General features: G+C 42.7%; 1 protein-coding gene across 1 annotated transcript in view; it reads right to left on the reverse strand.

The window, feature by feature from the left end:
• Window positions 1-18114, reverse strand: part of LOC122807413 (zinc finger and BTB domain-containing protein 1-like) — a 423690-nt gene that overhangs the window by 36892 nt on the left and 368684 nt on the right. The window lies entirely within an intron of this gene.

Here is an 18114-nt window from a genome sequence, read left to right on the forward strand (position 1 = left end):
CTTTATTTCTTCTACCTCTGTTCTTATTCCCATTATCACATGAGCATATACTACAATTAACTATATACACCTCATTCCATCTTGCATTTAATACTACTACTCTACCTTGAAAAACTATAACAGTCTAAAAGTGTTTTTAATAAAGATATAATTCCAGAACATGGATCTTTTCCTGCACTTCATATCATTCCCCCAACAAGGGCTTAACCATAACATTTTATTTATGTTGTAGCAACCTTATATCTTGCAAAATGGCTACCTGCTCTTCCTTGTACTATCTACTAATACTCCCCTAACGTTATCTATTATATGGTTTACATTCACCATAACTATTATATATATATATATATATATATATATATATTTTTTCTTTTTGAAAACTCAAAGCTTTTGATGTTGATCACGGTACAGGGAAGATCAGGAAATGCATCGTTTTTTTAACTGTAGTGCAATCTTAGAGTTGATATACATAATTTGCAGGGGGAGTGGGAATGTGGGGGTCTTCCCCCCTGCATAAATGTAAAAAAAAGTAGATTTTGTGTTTTTTATTTGATGTTTGACTTTATGGAATCTTGATCATATGGTCTCTTCCATAAGAATTTTGAGTTTCTGAAAACTCTATCATCTGACATAGATCCATATATAAGCTCCCAATTTTAACTTCCTTTCTCTGATCCTATTACCTACTGAATTTATCCTCTCCCTTTCAGTACTGTCCTCCTTCATGATCTTCACTCCCTAGTGCTTCATATTTATTCCATGTTACTTCTTTTTCCTCTTCATGTTTATTCTGCCCTTCCCTGTCTTTTTCTTCATTTCCATGTAACACATGCTGCCCTTCTTCTTTCCTCTATTTGCCCCACTTCTATATTTTCGCCCTCTACTACTTCCTCTTCCTCTAAATTTTATTTATTTTTTTGGACTGCACCTTCCTCTTCTAACAAAATAGGACAGTCAACTCAGAATTGCCTTATTTCACAGCATTTTCTATATACTACAAAACAATTTTTAACAAAATGACTCATCTTCCCAAACTGTGAAGACCTTTTTAGACCACTCCTAAACTAAAGGAGTGTCTTCTCAAGAAATACGGTGGGCTGATTTCAATAATCACACATCTCCGCTATACCCAACATAAATTACAGTCAGTATGTGAATTATTTTTGTCTCCTTCCTACTCAGTGCAACCATCACCTCCCACACACATTTATTTCAGCATTTTTTTTTACTTCATATATAGTATGACATTATTCAAAAAATACTTAATGTCAGTCACCTCAATTTCAGCAGTCCTGAACTACACAGTCAACTTTTTTTGTATTAATGATCTTGTAGGTGGAAATGTGACCCTTTCAAGACTCCAGAAAGGGCTCCATATTGAAATGTCTGCACTCTTAACTCAAAGAGTGCTGGGAAACAAAAAAAAAAGAAAATCCAGAAGAGTGAATCTCAAATATCGTTCTTCCTTAAACTTCTTTTCTGCTGGGAGGCAAATTTATATATATCGACTCCAAGACTGCCGTACCTCGGAGAAAAGGGAATATTCTAGGAAATTACCAACTCAGACTTGGTACAGGTAAGGCCATTTTTCCAGCCATTCAGTCTCGGTGTTTCAGGACTGTGTGTAGTGGGTCCCAACATTTCAAGTGGCTACCTTCCAGAAAGACAATGTCACATAAATGTATAAACTTTTCTACCAAAACATAACTTTTAAAAATAATTTCAGAAAAGTCTTCACTTCCAAGGTATATCAATGCTGTAATGCCTTTTACTGTGAAGCCTAAAAGGCACAACAACAAGTGTTCTACAAAGAGATAAAAGTTGTCCCATTCCTCTGCAGTACTTGTATAAGTGGTGTTCAGTCTCTTACCATTTTGCACCCTTGACTGTCCATAAAGTGGATCAAAGGTACTCACAAGCTGCAGCATATGACTTTCTTCTCTTTTCAGTTTATATCTGACCACTTTCTCCAACCTCTAATTCAGTCACTGTATTATAATCCACACTGCTTGGCTGCTTCTCTGACTCTGAATCTCTGATATCTGAATTCACAATGTACTTCCTGGACTACTGCTACCTCCTCAAAAAGTCTCTGTCAATATCAGCTGTTTCCTGTACACACTTCATATTATATCACTCAACAAAACTGCCAATCTGTCATCTGGCTCTCCACATTAAATCATCTGCAACATTTTTTTTCGATCTCTATACCACCTTTTACCATTATGACAATTTTAACTCCATTCACTGCCATTTCTGCAACTGCAAAACTGACATTTCCATAGGAAAGCTTTATCATGTTTTGTTCTACATTCTCTGACATTTGCCCTTTGGTTACAGCCTTCCATCACCACCTACAAGAAAAGTGTAGGGTGAATTTTGTCAGATACCCTGTCCAAGTTTCTCCTTGTCTGTATAACTCCCCGAAGATTTGTCAATACAGTACAAATATATTTAAAATTTATAAAATGTTCCTGTATATTTTTGGGAGATAAAATTAACAAAACCACACATGTAGCCATAGCTAGTTCTTAACGACCTGGTACATGTCTATGACCCTGATGCATATTCTCAAGTAACCCACCATGTTAGTTTATCTTACCTTTTAATACGTGTGCTACGTGCACTAGATTTTGATGGAATTAGTACACTTTTTCTGCCCAAAACATACATTAATTATCTGCATTAATAAGTGATAGCATCAGTGGTCTGGTGGGCAGTGAAGAACACAGCCCTGCACCAAAAGGCTTTCAAGCTTTAGGCAACTATCATAATATGGCACTATCATGCCAACAGCAGCACAGCTAAAATCACAGCTCTACAATTAAAGCTTCACTCAAGGTGAAAGCTGCCATCAGGACTATTGCAGTCGCACCCCCCCTCAAAAAAGGGGGAAAGGAACAAGGTGGCGGCATGCTAGCACATCACAAAAGATACAGCAATAACAGGTGGCACACCACCATACTTATTTGGAGCAAATTTCAGGTTACGAAGGGAAATCTCATCCAATCTCCTTCATGCAACACAATCCCTGCAGTAATTACCTTTGAAATTGTCATCTCTGCACTGAATAAAGTTAGAAACATCAGCTCCATGATACCAGATAATACACCACAAAGTGTAACTTGAACAGTAAAAAAAAAAAAGCCTAGAATTACACATTATGCACATTATTGAGCATTAAAAACTATCTGCATCCCTGACATCTGGAAACAAACTGTAGTCTCAAGCCACAAGGGCTTAACAAGACACTGTTACAGACTGATCAACAATCATACATGATCAAACAAGCATATTGTGCAAGCCAGGTAACAGAAAAATCAGACAGAATTTATTCAGGCAATAAAAAGAAGCATTCTTCTCTACGACATAACCCAATATAGTCTTGTGAAAGGCAGGGCCTGTATGCTTCAACTTGTACATTTGCTTGGGAGTATGATGACTGCCATGGATGAAGGTTTAATTTTAAATGCAGTTTACCCTGATGTGGATTAAGCATTCAAAATATACCCCATGAAGGAATCATACATTAACTAAGGGAAGACTAGGTAAATGAAGCGGTAATACCCTACATAGTCAAACAATGAATGGGTAAGAAAACAACGGGATTACTTTTATCCTCCAAGCTCTATCACCAATGGAACTAGTCAACACACTATCCTGGAGTCACTATTTTTGGCATCTTCTATATTCGGGGAATACACAAACAACTGCAAACTTGAAAGCATTATGTTTAACCACCCACCCCAGTGACTTTTAAAAATGGCAGAGGAATGGTACAGTACAGATTAATTAACACCTTCTGTACCTTCTGATTGCTCATGGTCAACAACCAATAGTTGACAAAACAGCACTAATACCCTGGATAAAGCTGACAGACTTTCCTACCCACCCATTAGCCTCATCATTCCATCACAGGGATATTGTGCTCAAGGCTCAAGTATCACAGAACAATTGAGAGTGGTACCAAAGTCTGCACAGACACTCTCTCCACAAAGCTTCTCTGTGTCACTAGGGAGGAAAATGCTGCTGACAGCCTGGCCAGACAGAACAGACTCCACAGTCCTAACAAACATACATCTGGGTAACTGTTTTGTAGGTAAAGTGCATGAGGCATTCACTAGTCCACAAGTCTACTGCTACATAACTAAAATGAACTCAAGGCTGGTAGGGCCACAGAATTGGCACAATGCTAAAATGGCTGCTTAAGTTCCAGATCTTTTGGAGTGCTGGTGCCTCTGTTACATTTAGTTTAGCATGACCGGTTGTTTTGGACCATTTCTAGCTCTTTTGTAGTTCACTGTTTAAAATCCGCCTCTGGGCATTTTTTTCTGGCTATACTGCTCAGACAAGCTCCTCGTGGTTCTGCAGAGTGGTCCTAGCAGCAGGGAACTCAGAAAAGAGACTACTTTCTGGATTTAAGTATCTTTGCTTTTTTTTTTACTTGGAATAGCTTCTGTAGCTTACCCTGAACTAGCTTGAACTGTTTTTTAACTGTTTGCTGCATTATTTTAAAATCTGCACTTAAAGTTACATTTTAGTCGAATTTGATCGAAAGTTTGTTTGTTTCATTTAACTGTGGAGGCTGCCCACTAAAGTGTGCTAGCCTGTGTAAATTTATCACTGTTTATGCATTTTCTGTGTGTTTCTACCAAAAAAACAAAAAAATAATCCTTGTTTTCCCGCCTCTCCTCGACTAGTTTAGACCAGTTTACAGGCATTGCTGTATTCTGGGCTGTGGTGTAGTTCCTGTGTTGTCCATTACCTTACTTGGATAGAAGGAAGTTTCTTTGCTCACCAGTGGGAGTGGGGAGCCTTGAGCAGCCTACCTGTCCCTGTAGGAAGTGACCTCAGCACAAGAAGCTGTAGTAATTGGTTGTTTTGGACCATTTCTAGCTCTTTTGTAGTTCACTGTTTAAAATCCGCGTTTGCACGGCTTTGCATGGTTGTGCGCATAGTGGTTAAACTTTTTCTGGCTCCGCCAAGTCTGCTCTTCAAATTTTCCCTCAAGGAAGCTCTACTCTTAGTATAACCAGACTACTCACTATATTATAAGCCTAGCACTTGTTCTCAATACTTCTCTACTAAGTAAACACTCTCGTACTAAGTAAAGCACTACATCTACTTACCACCCCTGTGAATATCCACTTCCCTTAAAGGTACAGCACTCCCTTATACTGTTCTAGCATGTCGAGTGGTAGATTACTGGCGTCGTCTCCAATTCAGCTGGTCAATCTGGGTATCTTGAGACAATGTTACAATTCTCTCATGTACACAGACAACCCTCTCCTCCTCCCAACAAACACAAATACATGTGAGAGATGCAACTATATAGCCAAACTGGAGGCTGAACTCTCTCAACTCAGGGGTGGCATGACCAGACAGGAGGAGATGGCAACCACACACACAACAATCCCAGTCCCACATAGACCTACCACAACTGCAAACCAAACATATAAAAACACAAAGACATACTCGGAGGCTCTAATAAAAAACTTACCAAAACAACAGAGGCTCCCAAAGCAGACATCCAAAAATCCACCACCTCAAAACAAAACACATGCAACACATACTTCAATACATCAGTGTGTCAACCAATCACAGCCCTTAAGGCCGAACACCTTGCCTGATACACTAGTAATAGGTGACTCTATAGTCCCGACACACTGATGTCCCGCTGACCAGGCTGAACAAGGAGAAGGTGACTGTGAGCTGTCTATCGGGAGCTAGGATCCGCCACATAACACACGCACTCAAGTCACTCCAAAGCAAGTACAAATATGACTCCGTCATTGTCCATGCTGGTGTGAATGACCTGAGACGTACCTCCCTGGACTACATGAAAAGAGACATAGAGGAGCTCTCCGATTATGTAGCCCAGGCTGGTATGACCCTGACCCTGAGCAGCATCTTGCCCTCACCAAGAATGATACCACAATACAAAGACAAGATGATCAGCTTTAACAATTGGCTCAAGTACTGGTGTCATTCTAAGGGGATCCAATGTCTGTCTGCCTGGGATGACATGTTGGACAAGCCACGCTGCTTCGCAAGGGATGGCTTACACCTGTCACCACTGGGCTTCCGGATATTGGCTAAGGCTCTTGCCACCCCATAGTGCCTTTTTAGGCAAGGCTCAAAAGACAAACCCACCTCCTTAGAAAACAAAAATGGAAAAAAACTAAGGGTAATGCTGCTCAACGCCAGAAGTCTAAATCTCAAGATGCAGGCATCTGATGCACTCCTCAGCATGGAGAACATCGACGCCTGTGCAGTAACTGAAACCTGGTTCAAGGCTCCTGAGAGCACCCCAGCGCTACCAGGCTATACCTCGTATCATGCTTTTCGGCCCCAAAACCCGGGCCGAACCACAAAGGGAGGGGGAGTGTCCATATTCATCAAAGACACCCACACCTCCAGGTTAGTAGCAACACATGAAGCATCAGAGACCATACAGGTGCAACTAACCATAGGCAAAACTGCTATACAACTGGTAACATGTTACAGACCCCCCCCCCCAATCTCAAGAACCCCACTCAGCCTTCCTGAAGACATTGGAGGATATGAATGTATCACAAAATACCATCATACTGGGAGACTTCAACTACCCAAACATAGATTGGGTACATTATTCTAGCCCTAATACCCTAGCCCAAAGGTTCCTGGAATTCATAAATTCAAATGCCCTGGAACAACTAGTCACCTCTCCCACTAGGGGAGATAATATACTAGACTTGATCATCACAAACATGGGGACAAAATGCTCCACACCGGAAGTATTCCCCTCACTAGTGAGATCTGACCACAAACTAATCACCCTGGATATACATATCCCACCTCCACCCCCAGCACAAAAGACAACAGTGAAAAACTTCTCAAAAGCAGACTTCACTCTTCTTAAGACTGAGATGGTATCCTTTAAGCCCACTGTGCCAGTAGATACCACATCCCACAATGCCGAATCCTTCACAAATGCTTTCTATGGACATCTCCAAGAATGCATGGATCATGCAATCCCAAACAAATCCAAGTCCCTCTCCACCAAAGGTAAGCGTCCTGTCTGGAGGACCTCAGCCATAAACAAATTGTATAACAAAAGAAGGAAGCTACTGCACGTCAGAGCAAAATCCCATGAAGGGAAGACATCTCTGATCAACATTAGCAGAAAACTACGTTCTCTCATAAAAACATCCAAGGCCAACTTTGAGAGAAAAATCGCTAAGGACACTAAAGATAACCACAAAGCCTTCTTCAGCTATGTTAGAAACCTGACGGAAACCCTCAGATATGCTCAGAGTTGGTTCACGACAACAAAAAATACACTGAACCCACAGATATTGCCAACATTCTGGCTGACAGGTTCAGTGCAAATTTCTCCCCTCCTTCACCCCCAAAAGAAGAAATACTTATCCCAGCTGAATGTAATCTCCCTGTCATCTCAGATGTCCAAGTGAGAACTGCCCTAAACAAAGCAAAAAACACAGCATCAATGGGACCTGGCGGTATCCCGGGTTGCGTGTTACGTGAACTCCAAGAGGAGCTAAACCCACACATAAAAATGCTATTTAACCTTAGCCTTACTTCTGGATATGTACCTGAACACTGGCATACAGCAACAGTGGTCCCACTCCACAAGGGGGGGTGCCTCTACAGACCCTGGAAACTACCGCCCCATAAGCTTAACCAGCCTGGTCTGCAAAGCTATGGAAAGAATCATTATGGAACTCATAAACAGAGACATAGGGGACCTACAGACACTTGACCCCACCCAGTTCGGCTTTGTAAAGGGCAGATCCAGCCTTTTAAACCTGGTTGACTTTTTCGAAACAGTCACTAGAGCCGTTGACGAGGGCAAAGCAGTCCATACAGCATACCTGGACTTGGCTAAGGCCTTCGACACAATACCCCACTCAGGCATCATAGATAAGCTCAACAGCTTAAAAGTAAACCCTTATGTCACTAGATGGGTTGCAAACTGGCTAAAGGACAGAACCCATAAAGTTAAAATCTCTGGAGCAATGTCAAACTCAAAGCCAGTCACAAGTGGTGTCCCACAGGGATCTGTCCTGGGACCCCTCTTGTTCGGCATTTATTTCTCAGATGTTAAAGCAAACATGGGAGGGCTGTCGCTGACAAAGTTCGCAGATGACTGCAACCTAGGCGCCATAGTCGATACACCAGCAGACACACACATCCTACAAAAGGCCTCACAGAAACGGACAACTGGTGCCGGAGTCACGGCCTTAAACTAAATGCCAAAAAATGTACAGGCATCCCCTTTGGGAAAAACAAAGTACCCACAAATTATCACATAGACAGCAACCCACGGAGTACGGAAAAAGTAATCAGAGACCTAGGGACCCAAGTCGACAGCGACCTCTCATTTGACACCCACGTTGCCAAAGTGGTTAGAAAAACATTCTACCTTGCATACCTCATCATGAAGGTATTCACATCCAGATCCAAGGATGCCATTGTACCCCTATATTCCTCCCTCATCAAACCCATGATTGAGTACAATGCCCCATTTGGTATGTACCTCACCCGGCATTTGCAACAGCTGGAGAGACCACAAAAGTACCTCACCAAGAGGATCAAGGGTCTCCAACATATGTCTTATTCTGCCAGACTAAAGAAACTTCAGCTCTATTCAGTAGCATATCGCCTGCTCAGAGGTGATCTCTGCCTGACGTACAAGGCCATGTCCAATCAGGATCTGATGGACATGCTCCACCTCAAAAAATCCAAATCCATCAGGACCACGAGGGCTAAAGACTTAAACCTCGGCACAAGTATGAATAGGACATGCTGGAGGGATAGATTCATAACCCAGAGGCTTCCCATGTTTTGGAACAGGATCCCAGATCGTATTAGGCAGAGCCCCTCACTGACTCTTTTCAAGAGAAATCTTGATGAGTGGATGGGAGATCATAAGTTTACCCCAGGGGTCACATCTGTGTCACTGCTAGACAGGGGCACAGTAAACTAATTCTATTATATAAGGGGACCTTCATTGTGTCACTACTAGACAGAGGCACAGTATTCTAAATTTATGATGTACAATTTTTGTACCATTTCATGGGGTGGCAAAAGCCCCATCACTATGGCTAGGCTTACAAATGCCCCAGGGCAGATAGCCTAGTACTATACTATGAAACCGGGTCTCAGTCCCTCCCTGAAGATACAAGATCAAGGTGATTGCTGCAGGCTAAGCAACTGCTTTGCCCAGGCTGAGTTGACTCCTCCTGTCTGTCAAACTCCATTACTACAACTGTTCCTTTTTATATACACAGCACTGGGCACTGGGACATAGGCCTCTAGGACTAATGACTTCTAATGCTGCACTTTTACTGGCTAGATTTGCAAGCCAGTAACATCGGCTTATTAAGATACGGTCACACACACACACACACACACACACACACACACACACACACACACACACACACACACACACACACACACGCTATTAGTATTCATTTATTTCCTGATGCTTGATGATAACAGGCTGTTTTATTATATTACTTCTCAAATTCAGGGTGTCCCTTTACAAAACGGGGATGCTATTTCAGCTATTTATTCCTCCCTTAATCTATCCCTGGCTGCAGGATACTATATGACGCTTTTCTTGCAGTGTCTCCACAGGTAATCTGCAGAGATAGACAATAAGGTGAATAAGAAAGGGATAATGACCGCAACATGATTTGGTGTGGTGCGATTCTTTGGACCTGTGACACACACAATCCTGTGCAGTACACCCAGAATTGCATCACAACATAACTGACGTACATCACTTGATATTGACCGAACTGATGTTATCTTTGTGAAGTTCAGCTCCCTGAGTTACCCTCCTACTACGATGTCTCTGTCTAAGTGGGATTTACCTGGTAAAAATAAATTAAAATAAACAAATAGCAAAACAGGGTGAAATATGTGCAGCCTGTGCTATCCTGTGAAAAAATCTGCTGTACAGCCTTTTGCTTTTTCTTCCTTCTAAGTAATACATATAAACTGTTTGATCGTACAACTTTTTTAAAATTAAACTCTTTTTGTTAACTCACTACAGCCAAATGCACCTCCAGATGTTTCTGCACTTACCTCCTAGTAATGCTTCTAGGCATCAAATATTGCTTGTTCATATCTGCATTAATAATACTAAAACCATGTTATGTACAAGGTTCTTAAAACATACATGTTAAACACAACTGTATTCATATTTGTCCTCTGTCTAATGCAGCTTAAGAGATATTGAATATTACTTATATACTGTTTATTTGTACTGTAATAATTTTATCTCTCTGAATAACTCAACATGCAGATAATACAGACAGAACTGCACAGCCTCACATGACAGTCCACAGCTGTATGAAGAAAATCCTGCTGGAAGTATGTCTTGCTTGAATAGTTAATGAGATATCATAAGCTGTTTATACAACACTAAAAAATAAATATTCACTACCTTTGTTTTGGCAGTACTTGCGTAGTATCGCAACCACATTAACATCAACTCACCGCCGACATGTTCTGCCAGCCCTTCAAGCTATTGTTGTGTTTGGGATACCAGCAGGTTTCTGAAAACATGTTTTAAACCATATGCTGCTTCTTCGTCCTGTTTTTTTTTTTGGTTTTTGGTTGTAAGTGAAATACATCTGTCACTAAACAATGATTAAGTATATCAGGGGTAATAACAATTAAAAGATTGCTGTGATCAATGGACGAACACGTGGAACAGTAACTAAACTGAAAGCACAGTTGAATATGAACAGGATTTTCAATAGGAAAAGTAATGATCATGCAGTGCCACTTACCTGGTGAGTAACATCATATTTTAAAACATGATTATGTTATCAGTATCCATATAATTTGTGTTACAAACATTGCATTGTAAAAAAAGTTGAATTTCCTTCACAAACAAAACGATAGCTTGAAGGGCTGCCAGAAAATATCAGCGGTGAGTCGAGTTGCTGAGAATGTGGCTGCGAGAATACATTAGTACTGTTTTGGCTTATAAGATCCAGTTTTAAAGCATCAAACTGAATGAATGGCACTAATGTAAAGATTAATTTATCCTGAACAGTTTGCCATTGACAGTTTTCTCGTAACACTTATAGTTCCAGAGATATGGCTGTTTGTTTGAACTGTAAGGTGAGAACTTCATTTTTCAAAAGGCTCAATGCACACCCACTGGGAGTTAAAAACACACATTCAAAAGAACTACTTTGGAGGGAATGAGTTTATTCAATAGACATCTTTCTGAACTGTATTATATGCCAAATATAACTACAGTTGCTATAAGGCTTTTCCTTTGCAAAAAAAGGGTTGGGAGGGTGGCCTAATGGTTAAGGTGTTTGCCTTACAAACACAAGGTGCATGGTTTGAGTCTCACAAGGGATAATTGACTAGGCTTAAAATGGCTTGCAAGGGCAGTTAGCTTAGTACTAACCAATGAACAGCCAATGAAAAAGGTGAAAATTAAATTTATGCAATTACCATGACTAAACCTCTATGTTGTCTGCTTTTGTCCTTCACTAGATGGGTCTCCCGATCCACAACTCAGGCTCCTCCCCTTAATCAGAATACTCTCCATCCATCCCCAACCCCCTTTTTTCCCATCATGCCTCTGAAATGACCTCAAATCAAGTTTTCCCAAGTACCCATAATGGGCCGAGGACTCTCTCCTCATGGACCATAATTCATAAATTTAATACTTGGCTCATATTCTGCTCAGGATCTTGAGCAGCATATGAACAGACCCAGGAAAAGGTCGTACGGTCATACCAGTAATAAATACAGCGGTAGCGTTGTTGCCTCACAGCAAGATGTTCTCCTGTTCGATTCTCGGATGGAGTGCCTTCTGTGTGGAGTCTGCATGTCCTCCCCGCAGTCAAGTGGCCTCCGAAAGCCATGCATGAATGGGCGTGCCTTCGCTGAAGGTTGGGCTGGCAACTCGGCACCATAAAAATCTACTGCCAATCATTAGCGGACTGAAGTTCTGTTGTGGCAACCCCTAACCGGGAAAAGCTGAAAAGATGGGGTGGGAGGGTGGCCTAATGGTTAAGGTGTTTGCCTTACAAACACAAGGTGCAGGGTTTGAGTCTCACAAGGGATAATTGGCTAAGCTTAAAATGGCTCACAAGGGCAGTTAGCTTAGTACTAATCTATGAATCTATGAATCTAAGATGAATAACAACAACCAAAAAGAAGGGAAGGGGAAGGAGGGCGGGAAGCCGAGAAAGATCTGAAGCAGACAAGACAACACAGATCCATCTTTATGGTATGTACATAACTTTCAGATTTCATGTCTCTTCTGCCTGTTTCTCAACATACAGGACAGAGTCCCCAGCTAATGAAACTGTTGGGAGGACTCACTTAAGGATATTTCAGAAAATGGCGGAACCAAAAGCAGCCCTATCTCTGCAGTGCAAATCCAATTTACAACAAGAAATGAAGGTATGTATGTTGGACCTAGTAGCCGCAATGTAAATATCATCAATGGAAGCTCCTGAAAAGACACAGATCTACGTGAATAAGCCTTGATGGGTTTCGTTGAGGTCAACCCCTTCTCTCTATATTTACATATGAGGTTCAGTAGGATCATCATCTAGAAACAATCACTTTAGAGACTCCCTGCCACAATTTTCCTGTTGAGAAAGAAACAGCTTTATCAGACTTTCTAATTTTCTTTGTACTGTGAAGGTAGAAATGGAGCTGATGGTGCACATCCAACAAATGTAGGATGTATTCCCCTTTGTTGGCAAAATCTGGGAAGAAGACTGGAAGACTGATTTAGTGAAGTCTCAGTAGCTACCTTTGGAATAAAGGATGGGTTAGTTCACAGGGACACTATTCATTATCAAAGAGGATTGCATGAATGGGCCTGTAATTCTGATACTCCCATAGTTGAAGTAACTGCTGCCAAAAATAATGTTTTCTAAGCCTGAAATTTGAGGTCCACCTTGTCTGCAGATTTAAAGAAGGTCTAGTTAAAGCCTGTAACAAAAAGGGGATATCCCAAGGAGGAGTAAGAACCTTTGGGGAGGTCTGCGAAGGAAAGTAACCCTAGGAGAACTTTGGATAATCTAAGGGAAGCTACGAGGTCTCATTTTCTCCAATATGAAAACTGGAAATGGCAGCTAACTGGACTAAGATAGTAAAGTAGCCAGCCCCTTTGTAAAAAAGGGAAGCCAGAGCCTAAAACAGCTGGAAAAGGAGCCAAAAAGGGATCCAGATTTCTATGGGAGTACCAAATAGCAAACCTTTTCCCCTTATTTTTGAAAGTCTGCAGTTAATGATTCTTAAGGGGAGTCAACGTAACTCCTCTTGCACGCATGCTTCTGGGCAGCCTCTATAGTGGGATGTTCTGGTGAAGGCACAGAAGAATGAAAGTCCTGAAGGCAGACTGTCTTGAGGCTCAAGGATCAGGACCTAAGGGGATTCAATGAGGGATGGACACAGACAAATGAGGAAGAGAAGTCAGCTCTTCAAACAGAGTGCGCTCTCTTGATAGCCTTGTACGCTGAAGCTGAGAGAAAATCCAAAATCATACTGGACAGAGCCAAAGTAGCTGCTCCAGGCAGATTCCAGCACCTGATTTAATTAGTCTCTGAAGCAGATGTCACAGCCAAGCTGTCTAGTGCCAAGGCTCCCAGAGGAAGGGATGGCTCCCAAAACTTCAGTTAACACCATCCCCCCTGTAACTAGCAGCACAACCTTTCCCAAAGATTCTTCCAGATCAAAGTTACTCAGAGCCAGTAAGATCACAGAAGGCATCAAAGTAGAACACAACCAAATCCTCAGATCCAACATGGATAAGCCCTGGATAGCACTTGGATCTACACTCCCCTAACCCGGAACATGGACTGGGGTAGGAACAACAATGGGATGAGAGGAAAGAGCTAAGTTCACTGGTCCACCAGTAGCTGAAGTTGAGGAATCCATAACTGAATTTTGTTCCTGAGGAATTTCCATCATCTGATCCATGTCTGCTTCAGAAAGACTTCTGGTAGACCGAACTGATCTCAATGAACAGGCTGTGGACAGGGACTTGGAAGACCTGCGACAGGGTCTTACCTATAAGAAAGGAAAGCATAACCCTGGGGAAATGAGCTCTGGGGACAACCTCAGACTCTGGCAATGGAGGTGTATTGTATCTGACCAGTTTCAGCTCTAAGACAGGGGTCAGATCTGAGGATTTTGGAATTTTTGGAGCTGGAGTTGAAACAGCAGAAGAAGAGGAATGGTCCAGAAAACATTTCCTGGATTCCTGCAGTCCATCATTACCCTTCTCCTCCTTATGCCTGTCAGAAGGCTGCTTGTCAGAGGGGGCAGCTCCAGATGCACAGAAATGAGCCTGGTATGAGGTTTCCTGCAGTGGCAGCGAGAAGTCCCTTCAAAACAAGTTTATTAGTTCTTTTAGTGATGGCCCTAGGACTGAAAGCAGTACAGATGGAACACTGTTCATCCAGGTGGGCAGCTCCAAGTCAATACACACACTTAAAGGTTCATAGGATGATACTAGGTTATTGGCCTGGAGGTTCTTATAAGCCTAGCCAAGAATTTTGCCCATGTTCCCTCTAAGTTAGCACCTGTTTCCCCTGTCCAGCACAGACACAAATGGGATCCCATGGGTGCATTTTCTGTTTCCCATCCAGTCGTCCAGGTTCCTCTTAAAGAGGCTTGACATACAGAGGGAGTCTATTCCACAAATGGGGGAGTCTTTGGGACACAAATCTATCCCGCCAACAAGTTCTGTTAATGTCACAGACTAGGTTAAGGCCTTGCGTGTGGTTTGCTTTAGTGGAGTTTGTCTTACGGATATGCAGCAACTCCATCAAGGCTGGGTCTGAAATGGCCTTGTATGCCAGACACAGGTCACCTCTGAGCAGTCTGTATGAGAGTGAATACAGGGACAGGACGTTTAGCCTATCTGTACAGGATAAGTGTTTGAAATCCTGGATTTTCCTGGTCAGGAACCTCTATGGTCTCTCCAACTGCTGCATGTGCTTGGCATTGTACTCAATAATGGGTCTGATAAGGGAGGAGTACAGCAATGTTATGACCGACTTTTTCCAGGATGAAATACCATTATTTATGAGGTGGGCTATGTAGAAAGCCTTCCCTACAACAGAGGCAACATGGTGGTCAAAAGTGAGGTTGCTATCAACCTGGGTGCCCAAGTCCCTCACAACTGACTGCGTGCTTAGTACGTCGTTAATTTGATAATTAGTGGGGATGCCATTTTCCCCAAAGGAGGTAATGATGTATTTCTTGGCATTCAGTTTGAGGCCATACTTCAGGCACCAGACATTAGGAGGATGTTCACATCACTAGGGGAATTTTAGACAGCGCCCAGCTTGCAGTCATCTACAAACTTTGTCAGCCACAGACCACTGGTTTTGGCTTGCACCTCAGAAAATTATATCCCAAACAGTAGAGGCCCAAAGACCGATCCTTGGGGTACACCGCTCGTTACGAGTCTACTACTAGAGGTGGCTTCCCCTACTTTGACTGAGTAGGTTCTTATCAGTGAGCCAGTTAGCTACCCCTCTGGTAACATACGGGTTGATGCCTAGCTGGGAAGGTTTATCTATTATGCCCAAGTAAGAAATAGTGTAAAAGGCTTTGGCAAGGTCAAGGTAGGCGATGTGCACAGTCTTCTCCTTGGTCCATGGCTTTGGTGACTGTTTCAAAGAAGTTGACCAAGTTTAACAGGCAAACTCCCTCTGACAAAACCAAACTGTGTGAGATCAAGTGTTTGGAGGTTGCCAATGTTCTTGTTTATAAGGTCCGTGATAACGCATTCCATGGCCTTGCAGATCAGGCTAGGTAGGCTGATGGGCTTATAACTGCCTGATTCAGTGGACGCTCCACCTTTGTGTAGAGGGATGACAGTGGCTGTCCTCCATTCAGCTGGGATAAAGCCGGTGCTCAGGCTTTGGTTGAATAGGGTGTCTAATGGAGCTGACAGTTCATGCCTCAGTTCATGTAGGATACAGCCAGGGATGTTATCAGGTCCCATGGAGACTATTTTTGCCTTTGAGAGGGCATTAAGGACCTGCTCCCTGGTGATGAGGGGATGGCGGCAGGTGCTGGGGGATGTCCTGGTTTAGTGATGGGGGGAGGGGGAGGGTGAAGTTTTCACTGAACCTGTCTGCCAGAATGCTGGCTATTATCTATGGCATTTGTGTATATGGTGTTACTGACCACCAGTTCAGAGCAGATTTGGGTGTTACCTTTGAGACTGTGGACATATCTGAAGAAGGCTTTATGATTGTCCTTAGTGGATGTGGCCAATTTGGACACGAAGTTAGCCTTACAGGATTTCACCAGTGACCGTATCTGCTTGTTCAGACAAAGGAGAGATTGCTTAAAACTTGGCACCTGCTCCTTCTTGGTCCTGGACAGCGATTTTTTCCTTTTATTATAGAGTTTGTTTATTGCTGCTGTCCATCAGACAGGTTTACTCCTCCTTGAGGAAGATGATTTGATCCTGTCAGGTATTGCTGAGTCCATACAGCTATGTAGGTGCTCATATAGTTTTTTGGTTCATAGGTTCATAGGTTCATAGGTTTATACTAGGCTATCTGCCCTAAGGCATTTATAAGCCTAGCCCAAATTATTGTGGCTTACGCCACCCCTTATATGAAAAAATACTGTGCCCATTAGTTTGTTGTGCCTCTGTCCAGCAGTGACCCAGAGATGATTCCCGGGGTAAACCTACGATCTCCCATCCACAGGTCTAGATTTCTCTTGAACAGAGTCAGCGAGGTGCTCTGCCTCACATGGACCGGGATTTTATTCCACAGCATAGGGAGTCTCTGAGTGATAAATCTATCCCTCCAGCACGTCCTATTTATATCCGTGCTAAGGTTTAAGTCGCTTGCTCTAGTGGTTTTGGTGGATTTGGATTTTTTGAGGTGGAGCATGTCCATTAATTCCGGGTTGGACATGGCCTTGTATGTCAGGCACATGTCACCTCTGAGCAGACGGTATGCGACTGAACAGAGCTGGAGTTTCTTCAATCTGGCAGTATATGACAGATTTTGGAGTCCCTTTATCCTTTTGGTGAGGAACTTTTGGGGTCTCTCCAATTGCAGATGTCGGGTGAGATACATCCCGAATGGGGCATTGTACTCGATCATTGGTCTGATAAGTGAAGAGTACAGGGGAACAATGACCTCACTAGATCTGGATGTGAATCCCTTCATGATCAGGTGGGCAATGTAGAAGGTCTTTCTAACCACTTTAGCAATGTGAGTGTCAAAAGAAAGGCCACTGTCAACCTGGGTCCCCAGGTCCCTGATAACCTCTTCTGTGCTTAGTGGATTGCCACCTATATGGTAGCTTGGGGTTACCTTGTTTTTCCCGAAGGGTATGACTATACATTTTTTGGCGTTTAACTTCAGGCCATGGCTCTGGCACCAGCTATCTGTTTCCGTGAGTCCCTTCTGAAGGATATCAGTGTCCGATGCACTTTCCACTATGGTGTAGGCTTGGACATTAGTGCTAGTTCCAACTGAAGGGACGGTGGTTGTGAAGATGCTTATACCTGCTCTGAGGAGGCTGTAGTCAGTTTTGGAAGTTTTTTGTTTGACCCTGATGGGGGGGGGGGGGTCAGAGGAGATGGTGACTTCAAAAGTGATCGTTTTGATTGGATCTTACCAAGGAGGATGACACTGTAGGGGTGCTACAGTGGCTACTCATGTTAGTTAGGAACAGGTCCAGGATATTATCACCTCTCGTAGGGGTGTCGACCAGCTGATCCAATCCATTGGCACTGACAAAGTCAAGGAATCTCTGGGTGCTCATGTTCGGGCTAGAACAGGTCTTCCACTCTACGATTGGGTAGTTAAAGTCACCCAAAATCAGGGTACAGGGTTGAATCTTGATGGATTCAAGTAAGTCAAGATAGGTGGAGTGGGTGTCTTGAGTCATGGTTGGGGGTCTGTAGCTAGCTCTGATTTGAATAGGTGTTTTGTTAACTGTACTTGGAGTGTCTCCTGTGCATCATACCATTTGACTGGAGGTGTGTATGTCTTTGATAAATATTGAAACTCCATCTCCTTTGGCTTTGTAGCCCTCCATTTTGGAGTCTGAAAGTATGGTAGGATGAGT

Source organism: Protopterus annectens, chromosome 1.part0 (assembly GCF_019279795.1).
Source record: "Protopterus annectens isolate FY-2018-M chromosome 1.part0, PAN1.0, whole genome shotgun sequence".
In the NCBI taxonomy this organism is placed as follows: Eukaryota; Metazoa; Chordata; order Ceratodontiformes; family Protopteridae; genus Protopterus; species Protopterus annectens.